The sequence below is a fragment of the Cupressus sempervirens genome, chromosome 5 (assembly GCF_028749045.1).
Source record: "Cupressus sempervirens isolate cs-2001-9-10 chromosome 5, ASM2874904v1, whole genome shotgun sequence".
Lineage (NCBI taxonomy): Eukaryota > Viridiplantae > Streptophyta > Pinopsida > Cupressales > Cupressaceae > Cupressus > Cupressus sempervirens.
This window is the reverse complement of record NC_143122.1, coordinates 546,810,324-546,823,475: the sequence shown is the minus strand read 5'-3', so window position 1 is coordinate 546,823,475 and position 13,152 is coordinate 546,810,324.

Below are 13,152 nucleotides of genomic sequence, written 5' to 3'. Positions count from 1 at the left end.
ATCATCATGACCATCATCGCCATGATCATGATCGTCATCAACATCATCATCATCATTATCACCATTATCGTCAGCATGACCAAAATCATCACAATCTTCTTCATCTTCACCACTAGGTAACTGTTGTTCCTGATAATCATTTACTTCCTCTTCTGCTTCTTCAATTTCTTCTTCTTCAATCACATTATACTTTACCAGCCTTCCTCTTGGGTCAGGTCTAACAACAAATGACCAACTTGGTTTCTGTGGAACACCAAAATAAAACACTTGCTCGCACTGGGAAGAACATAGGACTCATCTCCGACTGGCTCAAATGACCTTGTATTAATCATAGTAAATCCACTATCATGTTCAATAACAGTCCTATCAAGATCATTTTGATTTAGTCGTAACTTGAACCATTTGACGACAAATAGAACTATTTTAAATGAATTAAAGTTGCACTCAAGTATATCATCCAAAATGCCATAGTATCAATTTTCAGATCGTTGAGGATGTATGTCAGTTCTAGATAAAATATTGGTGACCGCGAAGACAACACTTATCTCGAAATCACATGTTTTCTTTGTTTCATCTGACTTTTTTGTGCAGAATTTATAGCCATGCTAGTACATAGCTTTGTGGTGTTTGACCTACAATTATTCAAACATGTCAAGATTATTTGCATCGATCTGTGAGTTGATATTAAACTTATGTGTGATGATTAGTAATCTTATGCGTACCTTTGTATCTCTTAAGCCATATATTAGATCAAGTACCATTTGTGTAACATTGGGATCTCCATTACGATGAGCTTCTTTAACGAATGATACAACACCATCCCATGTTAATGAGTGACCATTTTCTTGAGACTGCTCAATCCATACCGTCATCCAATCAAGAATGTTTGCAATATACAAGTGTAGTGCATCCCACTCACAACCAACTATAAAGAAAATAATTACACTAGTTAGAAACAACTTATATATATCGATGATGAATAATGATTATTAAACTACAAAATAAAAAACTTATAATTACCTCTCACCCTCCTCAATCTACCTTTCCCCCTCAGGTACTCCCCTTCGAATTTGTCATTAGAGTTGGGATCCCAAATGTGATCTACATGGATATCTGCTGCAAACTTTGGAAGATATTCAGTAATGTACACCATGGCCTGGTATATCATATATCCCTCTATCATAGAACCCTTAGGACGTGCTCTTTGTCAAACCAAGCCCTTCATAAATTTCAAGTGCCTCTCAACCATCCACATTGATCTAGCTTGTACAGGTCCACACAATTCAATCTCCTCAACTTGATGTATGAGGTAGTGTTCTTGAGCATTGAAAAAGGTTGGAGGTAAACACTTTTACATTTCACACATAAGCTGTGGAATTTTTCTCTTCCAATATTTTATATCTTTTTTGTCAATTTCTTTAGATGATAACCACCTAAAAGAGATTCAACACACAAAACCACATAAACGAGATTTCAAATAAAATTATACAATAGATTTAAGAGAAAGCTACAAATCTAAGAAAAAACACTTCTAACCTTGTGTATTTTCCAAGATCATATATAACTTGTTTAATATTGTTGTCAAACTATTGTGGAAGGGATAGAGGTAGGACGAACTGCAATCATTAAAAATGATCATTTCAATATATTATTAAATAATACAATAGGTAGTACATTCAATCTTACAAATATACTGTAAATAGAGAACATGACTTACCTTGACGAAGGTATGCCAATCATGTGTTTTCAACCTAGGCCCAAAATCACCTTTCTTTGATAGAAGAGTGCTTATATTTGCAGCAAATCCTGTTGGAAATTTTTTTTTTTTTATGACTTCTTTTAATGCATCACTCTGTTGCTCTGTTAATAACCAAGGAAGGACACTTGTATTTATGTAGTCTCCATTGCTATTTGATTCAATGGAAGCTTTTAGTGCATGATTAGATTCATGAATGTCGGTACAAATTTTGGCAATTTGTTCTCTATCATGCCTTCCATCCAACATTTTCCATAGTGTCTCTGTTACATTCTTTCCAATATGCATAGCATCAAACAAATGCACAATTAGGAGATCGTTGTAGTACTGTAACCTACTAAATTGAGTAGGATAACTTTTCATTCCTCTAAGAAGTTGGTCATTGATGCCTTGACGACCTTCAAAAGCATCAATTACAATGTTAGTAAATATAAGACAATATCAAAATACAAATTTTAAACTTCGGACGACAAATTGGATATTACCTCGACAATTTAGTCGATCATATTCCAACTTCCATAAATGAGGTGTCATTCTTTGTGACCTTGATGATGTCTCTTCTTTCCCATTGAAAAGATGTTTTTCGGCAATTTGATACCTATGATTATTGTGGAGAAAGTGTCTAAACTCATCAAACACCTGCTTTCTTAAAGTTCTCGAATGACAAGATTTCATCTTCGGACCACAAACTGGACATGCGAATTTTCCCTTTGTCTGAAGACCTACAAGATCATGTAGAAGTGGATCATGTAAAATTATCATGTGCAACTTAAACATTTGATAGTAATGTGTAAGCACTATAATAGACCAAAAATATGTGATATTAACAATATAACATACCACAAAAATGAGTTAACCCAGGGGCATCATGTATTGTCCATACAAGCATTGCATGGAATTGAAATTGTCAATGTCCTATCGGTCTAGAGATGTCATACATAGTGATTCCATTCCATAACTTTAACAACTTGTCAATTAGGGGCTCAATATACACGTTCATATCTTTCACTTGGTATTTATCTAGAAATTGAATGAACATAAACATTACATTATTATTATGACCATTTTCATGCACTATTTATAAATTAATTTAGATAACTATAAAATGATAAAAATACCTGGCACAATCATTGACAACATTATGTGCTCCCTCTTTATGGACATCTAAGGAGGAATGTTATTATTAATAACAAAAATAGGCCACACTGAGTAAATAGATCTCATATCTCCATATGGATTGACACCGTCTGTTGCCAATGAAAGCTTCAAATTACGAGGTTCTTCTTTAAAGTGTGACCATGTTTCTTCTATCTCTTTAAATGCAAAACCATCGACAGGAATTCACATAATGTCATCTTGACTTCTATTGCGTGCATGGTAATCCATAAATTGTGCCAAGGTAGCGCACCTGAATAACCGTTGAAGACGTAGAATAATGGGAATGTACCGAAGAACCTCTTGAGGCACTTTTTTTGTTATTTGATCTGACTGATATCTACTACTATGAAAATCAGGGCATTCTGCTGCAAATTCATATTGTTTATGATATAGAATGTGATCATTGGGACATGCATGTATTGTTTGATACTTCATTACAATCTGATCCATAATGTTAGATAATTCTCGGTAGGAACGAGGCAAAATGTTTGATGGTGGTAACAAAAACTCACTAATCAACCTACAACAACAAATATGCATTGTTAATATAATGAATAGTAATTGTATGCTAACATTGAAGATGACAAAAATGACATACCTTAGCATATGTGACATTGCTACATTGGATATACCATTCATAACCTTTAAGTTCACCAACAACACTATAGCCGAGAGTAGAGTTGTTTGGGAGCCTTCATATAAGGGCTCGTGTGCCTTCTCAAGTAAAGGTATATCAAGACCATCTTCATCATCATTATTAGATTCGCTAGTACCATTATTGTGAGCCTCTTCATCACCTGCCCCAATACCATCTTCTTCAATCATGTCCTCTGGCACATTATCATCTTCTTCCATGAGAGTGTTATCCTCAGCTTGGATATTCACACCTCCATGTTCCTCCAGTAGGAAATCCACATCCAGCAATGGACAAAAATCATGGCCCCCTTCAACATGACCATGTTTCCTACAATGACTCTGGGCTATTGTGATTAGAATTATTTGAGTCTTTAAGCCTTTACACTTCTTGCAAGGACAATAAAATTTATTAGGTTTTCTTCAGAACTAAGCCCATAATGCAGCCATTGTCTCATTTTTTTCAGTGTTCATATTGTCAAGCGTGGTCTTTCTTCACAGGAAAATATATCTGCAAATAAATTGGACATGTTGTGATTAATGTTTATATCTACACATATGGTTTTTCTTGATTAATGTTTTCAAATGTAACTAAAATGATCCTATAATTTCTAGAAGGCATAGATGTTTGGTATGTATAATTTCCACATGTTCAATTGATGGTATAAATAGCTATGTAGTTCGTACTTCTAGCCATCTTAAGCTAGGCATTACTTTCTTATGTCAATCATATTGCCTGAATTGGGCATAGCAAGTCAACAAGAACAAGGCACATCAAAATCCTTTAAGAGCACTAAAAATTCTTGGCACTAATTGGTGGATACTCGCTATAACAACTTGGTCATCCATTGCTATCTGGGATCTTAGTCATCCATTACTATATTAAGAAAGATATTGGCAAATATTGTAGTTTGATGTGCACCAATATGAGGAATTAGAAGATAAGGAATCACATTAAGAAGTCAAATGATATGAAGGTATCATGTTGATACTAGTGATAAATTAATTCAATCAAATAAAACATATTCATATGGAATTATTGACTAACACCACTCTTAAAGAGGAGAGATCCACTTTTAGAGTAGGCCTCCGGTGTTCATCATTTACCTTGACATCCTAGTAGGTGCTTCCAAGTCTACCAAGACACAAACAAATATGTTGCCATACATCCTCTTGTGAATCTAGAAATTTTGTATGAACCTAAGATCCACGATTGTTATTATGAAAAAAATGATGGAATGATGTGGAAGCATTGAGAAAACATTTTAACATAGCTTCTTCCCCAAAAATCTCACAATGAACCTCAAATGAAGTTTGAAAAATATCCTCTAAAAAAAATATTTGTACAAAAATAAATAAAAGAATGAAAATTTTGTCATTTAAGTGAAATGATATCACTATAACATAAATGCCTCATAAAGTCCATTTACCACTTTGTTAGGGTATTGAGTGCAAATATGGCTTCAAAGGAAGAACTTGATGATTCAAGGTTCATCCAAAATATTAAGAAGAAGAAAATCTTCTTGGATAACATTTCAAGTTAAGAGAATGAGGGGAGTGGCGAAGGCTTAAGCAAGTCTCCATACAGCAAAGGTAAGGCAATGGCTGCACCAAATGAAGGTGACTTTGGATCAACTGAACCATATGCCAATTGGCTTACCCTTGAAGAAGGCTCATACATTAAAGATGGAACCAGTAAGCATACATATTTCATAGATGAGGCCAATGCTATAGAAAATAGAGGGGAGGCTTCATCAAGCAGTGATGATGGATCAAACAAAAGAGTAGAAGGAAGGGAAGAATTTTTTTTTCCATGTCATATTCCAGAGGAAATCTTGACCTTGATATTTTGCAAACTTCCTCTCCACACTATTCCAAATGCAAATAGTTTCTACTTCATAGCAACGTACTATTTTTGGATCTGCTTACTTTCACAATCTATGGGAGCAAGGCAATGCACAAAGGTGGCTGGTGATGGAACTTTATGATGAAATCATTGGATCTTCCAAAGGTCTTGTTTTCTATGATGTCAATAGAAGATGAAAGTACATGCAGATATTTAATGAAGACTGGAGATTTAGTGACTTGCAGTGGTGTCTAAGAGCTAGAGATGGAGGCCTCTTGGCATATAGCTGTAAGAGAAATGGGAACCTTCAAGTGGTCAATCCACTGACTATGCATTCCCATTATATTGAAGATGTAAGACTGAACAGAGAAACCAAACTTTCATATTACATAAAAGATTATAATGATGATGTGGCTATTCATCTCAACTGTGATCCCAAGACAAAAACCTATTAGGTAACCCTTATAATTGGAAATCTTTACCTTGTCAGAAGTAAGAAATTTGTTGTTTTGATTTATAAATCTATGAATAAGAGAAGGGAAATAAGAGATGCTCCCTTCGAGAAAAGAAGGTCTTATGACTATATGCCAATTGGCTTTTTACAAGTATTTTCATGCAGAACCAAAAAATCTATTGGGTTTCTAAAGATGGGACATATGTCTTTGTCTGTGATTTGAATAGAGATGGCAACATCAAGTATCTCTGGGTTCTACCAATGATGCAAGGTAAACTGCATCAGATCTTGGGAATTTTAATGTACAATGGCAGAATTATAATGGTTTGTAGTGGTGAGACACGATATCCAAATACTCTTATTTTTAATGAGCTTGATGAGCTTGGGGAGATCTGGAGATTTAAATATGAACTAACTGTAGCTTCCAAAATTTTGTTTTCTGGAATAACTGTTGTAAATCTGTTAGCACTATCAACTTGATCTATGGCTAATACTTCTTTAGAACTCTCATTCTACTCTAACATTAGTAAAGCAACATAAATCCCTCTAAGCTTGGCCTTCAGCACTACTTAAATAATAGAAGATGATGGTTCATATTATTATATGCAAAATTGGTCTTTGGTCAAGCTCCACACATTATTATTGCACCCTCATCATAGTCACCACATCAACAACACCTTTGATTTCTAAAAATACTTCTCAAATAGAGGAGTAACTATATTGCAGATTTTGTACAGTATCACAGAAAAGTTCTAAATGCACTTATGTAGGGCCAACTTTCATGCAACATAAAATGAAGTAATGTGTAATTCGTTGTCTTAGATTCTATCATCAAGATACAGAGTTACAATAGAAGAATTTTTTTACATCAACATTTCAAATCCCATTTTGTCATTAGTATAATATAGAGTCAGAGATAAACATTTCTAGATTGACATTTTAAATCACATTCTATCATCAATATAACAGAGAGTTTAAGGGAGAAGAATTTTTTTGCATTGACATTTCAAATCAGATGCTTGTATTGCACTGGCATAAATTGAGAATCCATCATCAGAGTAATAGAGAACTTGAAAAGAAGATATGTTTTTTAATAACTATCTAAAGCCCTATTATATAACTAGGATATTACAGGGGTTGCGAATGAGAACTTTTTGCATCAATGTTTCAATTATATTGTATTTTCTATGTCAATACTTTGAATCATCCTCTAATTTTTCATCCAAATAATAAAATCCTAAATAAAATAATAAATCACTTTCTTCCTCTAGTCCATCATATCATCCTTCCAAAACTATCTCATAGAATATAATCCTCTTCAAATAATGTTCCAAATTTGTCACAATCATATTAATAGTCTAATGTCTTGTTATTAAGAGATAGGAAAATATATGCTTGAACATATTGTACATTCTATTAGATAAACATCACAGAATGTTTAAAATGTAATTAGTTTTATGTATAAAAAGTAAATTAAAAGGAAGCACATAAGTAGTTACACTAATTACAAATATTAAAAAAATACATTGCTTTTATTTGTGTAATCTTCTAATCAAATTATAGGGGCCAAAGTATTTGATTTGTGTATTCATTTGCATTTCCTTATGGCTCAAAATATTTTTTGCTTCTGATTTCCTAAAACCATTAAGATGTTATCAAAGATTGTACATTTCTACTTTCCCCTATCCAACTTATTTCTGATGGTTTGTAATGCTTTGTGGTGTGATGATTTTCTGCCCTATAAAGTAACTCATAACTGATCTCAATGCTTTCTGGTCAAAAAAGTTTCTGTGCTTATCATGTAATTTTTAATTGCTTTTTGCAAGATAAGTCTACTCTATCTTTCTGTCTGTAATGAATGTTTGAATGCCAAACAAGAATATAACATTTTTGATATGGACCTGTGAATGATTGATAAGTGCACAAAAATTATGGGAAGTGTGCGCTATTGTATTGCCATGTTCCAACTGGGAAAAATGTGGTTGGCACACTACATTTTACACTGATTAATGGACCAGCTGAATGAGAGTACTTTTTAAAATTTTCTTGTCTAGGCACCAATCTAATAGGTATCTCACGGAAAATTAAATATTATTCTCAGTACTTGAGATTAATGGAGAGTTCAATCTAGTCTGTTTCTGAGAAGGGAAAATATTTGTTTTTTCTTTAAGGCACACCTTGATTTCCATGTCCAATACAATGGTAGATAGAGCACCTGACACAGAGTACCTATTGAAAACATGCAAGGACTTTCCCTTTCTCTAATTATATAGTGTTGATCATTTTCTTACAAAAGAAGTCTGGTCCAGCTTCCACTCGATGTCGAATGCTTGGATTCCAAGTAAGTGTCGGTGCATTTTTTCTATTATTGTGGGTCTTCATAAAACTTATAAATAATCTTAATAATTACAAATGGGTGGGAGAAAAGGGAGAGACCTTCACTTCGCCTCCATGTCAGCAAGAGAAAGACATGCAGTGTTAGGTCAAGGACACCCAAGTGACTCCTGAAGGTGAAAACTAGAAACAAGAAGAGAACTATCTCACCCTAGAGAAGCTTTAAGAAACTACAAGAGAGGCAAGAGATTATTGAACAAATATTTGATGATGTGGCCAAGTTTGTGGTAGGGTTATGCACTCGATAACTGGGAATCTTCACCTGCTTCATGCTGAAAAATAAGGCCTCACTACTATAGTGGGGGTGGACATCACTAGTTCTATATATATGTTCTTAGCTAATGATTGGTTGTAGCTATTGTTAGACAAGTGGGAGGGAAAGGAGACAAATCAGAAGAAATATCTCTTCTCTTCATTTGGGATTTTGTTATATGTTTTTTACTGGAGCACTTGGCACAAGTGGGCTATGTTTGTGGTACTATATATCTCAAATGAAAATCTACACATCAAACAATATAAAATATTGACTAAAATCTTTATGAGCTTAAGAAATTTTAAAAATTTAAATGCATGATGTGTCACTTTAATGTTTTATGGTATTTTTGCCCCCGCAAATTTCATCATATACCTAGCTAAATGAGTTTAGTAGATGACCACTATAAAACTCCCTCACCACTTTGTTAGGGTATTGAGCATAAAGATCACTTGAAGGAAGAACTCCATGATTCAAGGTTCAAGCAAATGAGAAATGTCTAGTACAAAAAAAGGCAAACATTGTATAGGGTGCATATAAATATATTCAAAACAAGGCAAGAAATGTCAATCTATAAAACAAAACTTCCAGTTACCTTTGTAATGCTAGGAAGGAGACTCTTCAACGTTTCCAGCTGTTATTTGATCCTTTCACGCCGCCTTCTTTCTTAAATCTCTTTCAATGTGATGCTATTAAACCCTTTTGCCGCGTACTCCTAGCCACAAATCGTAGTGGTAGAAAATGGTTCAGTGAAACACACAAGGAACATTTAATTGGAGATCCACGAGACATTCAAATCCATGCCATAATCTACGACATCAAACAATTATCACCCTGCTACATTGGAGTCATTTCACACATTTACATCTAAGAGCCAAGTTCCCTGGTCAACCATTGTATACATTGCTCTGAGTCGGGACTCATTGATACAATCTGAGCTAACTGTCACGTGAACACATTGGCATTGCAGTCTGAGTATTGTGATCTACTCTTAATCAAACATTGGATTGCCAATTTTTGGCATGCACTTTAAAGTCTGACAAAATTGCTTTCAAGCTTAAGCAAATGGGTGACATAAATCTCGATACTTCTTTGAAAATATTTTGCTCCTGCTAACTTTGTGAATCCAATAAATTGTAGATCTCTCTCAAATCTACCAAGGTATTATCAGCAATGCCTTTACTTATGGCATAAGCCTTGTCCTTCTATCAACCTTTGCATTTGCATCTAGAAAGTAATGTGCTTGAAAGATAGGTGGGCTGAAGTCTGCTCTTATAGATCCAGGAAGAGAAGATTAAATTTCCTTAGTGGGAAAAGGAATAATCCCCCAACTAGGTTTCTTATGTGCAATGGAGGCAGGAGATCAAGGAAATGATCTAACTCCTTCGACCCACTCCAGAATGTAGAAATATTGGATAATAAATCTCAACTAAACCCATCTTCCCAGAACTGCAAAAAGAAGGAGTCCCCAATGCACGAGTCTTCTGGGTCATGCGGTAACAATAAGATTAGGGTGGCAAACATAACATTTTTTCAATTTTTTCTTAGTGTGAGCCCGTGTTGGTTGAAATTTCGACCAACACAGGCTCATCTTTAACTAAAGCCATCACAATTCAACCAAAATTACCCCAAACTATCAGATGGTCGAAAGTTTTCGTCAAAAATTCAAGTCAAATGTACTAATGAGACAATGTATGTTAATTATTTCCATTTGAAAGAGTATGTTAATTAGAGAAGGATAACTTATCAAAAAAATCAAAATGTTGAATACAAAATATCTACACAAAAAATATCTAGCAGTGTATCTACAAAAATTAGAATTGCTATAATCTGACACATTTAAACCTAGAATATACTGACTACAATTGCATTCAAAATAGTGAAATATTTCAATGCATCCTTGGTCTTTTGGTGAAGTTGAAAGTTGAAATCATCCATAACGTAAAAAAGAAAATAATAAGTGATTTCCTTCTTATGATAAGTTTGAAGTACTCACATTTATTTTAGTTATCTATAAAATCATTTATTTTCTGGAGATCTCCCTATGTTCAAATGATTTCATATGGAATGTGGGGATGCCGGCTGGCAGCCCTAAAATTCTATGGCGTTAGATATTACAGGGCTCATATGATCAGCATTAAACATTAAACGATTAAGCAATAAACAATTGAGCAAAGCCATTGGATTAAACTAAAATATTTGTGTTTGTAATGAAGAAAAGAAACATGCACCCACATGCTTCGACTAATTATGTACCAAAAAATGCTTTGGTAACTTAGCACTACCACATGCAATACAAAGGTGACATTATTTGTGATCTGCTTGGTTTGTTCAAGGGATTTCAAATAGAGATGAAATATATGCATACAATACCTAGGTTAGTTGTGGAGAAGTATACAGATATAAATTGCTTTATGGTTGAAACTAATTTGGCATGCATGGAGGTTATTGATCCTAGAGAGATATTTATTCCCCATTCTTGGTTATGAGGTTAGCCAAGAATTTCTTGAAAAACATGCTGAGGTTATGTTGGTCTCACCTAGAGATTAGGAAGCATAAATATGGGGGACTTATAACGATAAATTTAGATAAGGGAATAATTATACAAATGATCTAGAAAAATGAAGGTAGAGAAATTTGTGGAAAATATTAGAAAAAAGGAGGGCATTATCAAAGAATAATGTGAAGTGATGAAGAAGGGAAGCAAAGTTTCAATAAAGGTTCAATTGGGAAGCACAAGCATAAAACCAATCAAGGACAACATTACGAAGAGTGTAGATGTGGTAGACACACCTGATATTTTGGCAATAAAAGTTGAGGTTACTCCTCAACCTCACAAGGTTACAAGGAGATCAGACTCCTCCTACTGCTAAGCTAGAAAAACTAGCTAAATAGGGACCTACAAGAGCTACAAGGAAGAAGGCAAAGGCATAATGATATAGGGGCATCCAAAGATTCCAATTATTTTCAAGATCTGGGATTCTAATGCACTTTAAATGATTATTTTAATAATGTTGGGATGAGTCTTAGTTTTATATAGTTAATTTAATGATGTAATTGGGGGTTATAAGTTAAGAGTTTTGAATAAACTCCAAGATACTTTACTAGTATCTTTAATATATTTAGAATTATAATGAGTCGGGTGTGGGAAGTTAAAAGTCAATTTTAAGAATTAGTTATTGGGTTACCTTCTTTTGAATATCTTTAGATATATGTAATTAAAGAAACCTGAGAGGAATATATATAATTTTTCTGAATAGTAGTAGTATGAGAAGATTTGAGAATCAAGGAAAGTGGAGAAACAATGTAATCAGGAATGGAATAATGGTAGAATTTAATTCTGTTCAGATCTTTTGTTTCTTCATTGTTCTTATGCACATTTCTATGTTCTTAAATTTTTGAATCATCATAGATGGAGTAAACAAATTTTATGGAACTATATTGTATTCAAAACCTGCGCTAATTTCTATTTGGTTTGAAGATACTAAAGCTATCTATAATTTCTCTGTTCTTACCTTGGTGGCTGGTCACGATGAGTATGAAATGGTTTAACAATAGTTTAAAAGAGAGTTGTGATTGAAGTCATCACCAATTACAATACAATTTCAAAGATCTCAATTTTTTTTTGCTCCAAGTCAATTCTTGGTATCAGTTATTGGTTTCAAGAAGTTAAATGTTTGAATATGAAATTGGGGTATGCTTTATGATACCAGTTTCTTTTTCAAGATTTGGTTTTAGTTCTACATCAGATTTAAATACTCCCAATTTGGGAACAATAGTAGTCTAGGTTGATTTGATATCATAAGAGTGTTGTTATCTAATGAAAGAGGATTCTTTACACATATTAAAAGAGACAAAACCCATGACTACACTGCCAAGGGTCTGTAACTTTATCAGCATTAAGTGATCTGGCGTGAATGCCACCAGCATCAATTTGAAGAGGTTCAAACTTGTGAGCACATTGGATAAACAAGGGTACAATTGATGTAGATAAGTTTTATTTGTGAATAGAATCTGTATTGAAGAAAATGGGGTACATAATTGTTGTATCAGTTTACACAAACTCTAGCATAGTTTTAATTGTGTGAATTATTTTGAACTATCTCTTTTCTATAATTTTTCCATTCTTTCACCCATTGGCTAAATGGTTTCTTGAAGACTCTACAAGCTTAATTTTTATGAAAACAATTAAAAGCGAAACATAGGGAAAAGAGGCACTGAATAATTGAGGAGCTATAGTCAAAACAGAAGCCAATATAGTGGGGCCACCAGTATCACAATTGCTTGAAGGCTTGTTCGAACTAGTAGATTCTCATTTTATGGATAAGTGTTGAATAGAAATTATTATGTAATTGTGAGAAGCAAAGAATCCATTATCAGCTATCTCAATAGCTTTTTGCATTATGATGTAGGTGATGGATGCTTAAACAGGGGAATAGAAATTGAACAAATGTTAGATGAATTGGAAGACTCTCCGAAAAACATTAAAGCTATGGTGATGGAAAACTGGTGCAAGCCAGTGGTTGATTGCCTTTGCAGGGGGTCAGCTGAATCAAAATTGGAAATGGCAAAAGCTCTTGCAAAATTTGATCTTGATGACAGCCGTAGAGAGTCATTAATTGATGCACATGTAATAGAGGCTTTAGTTGACATCCTGA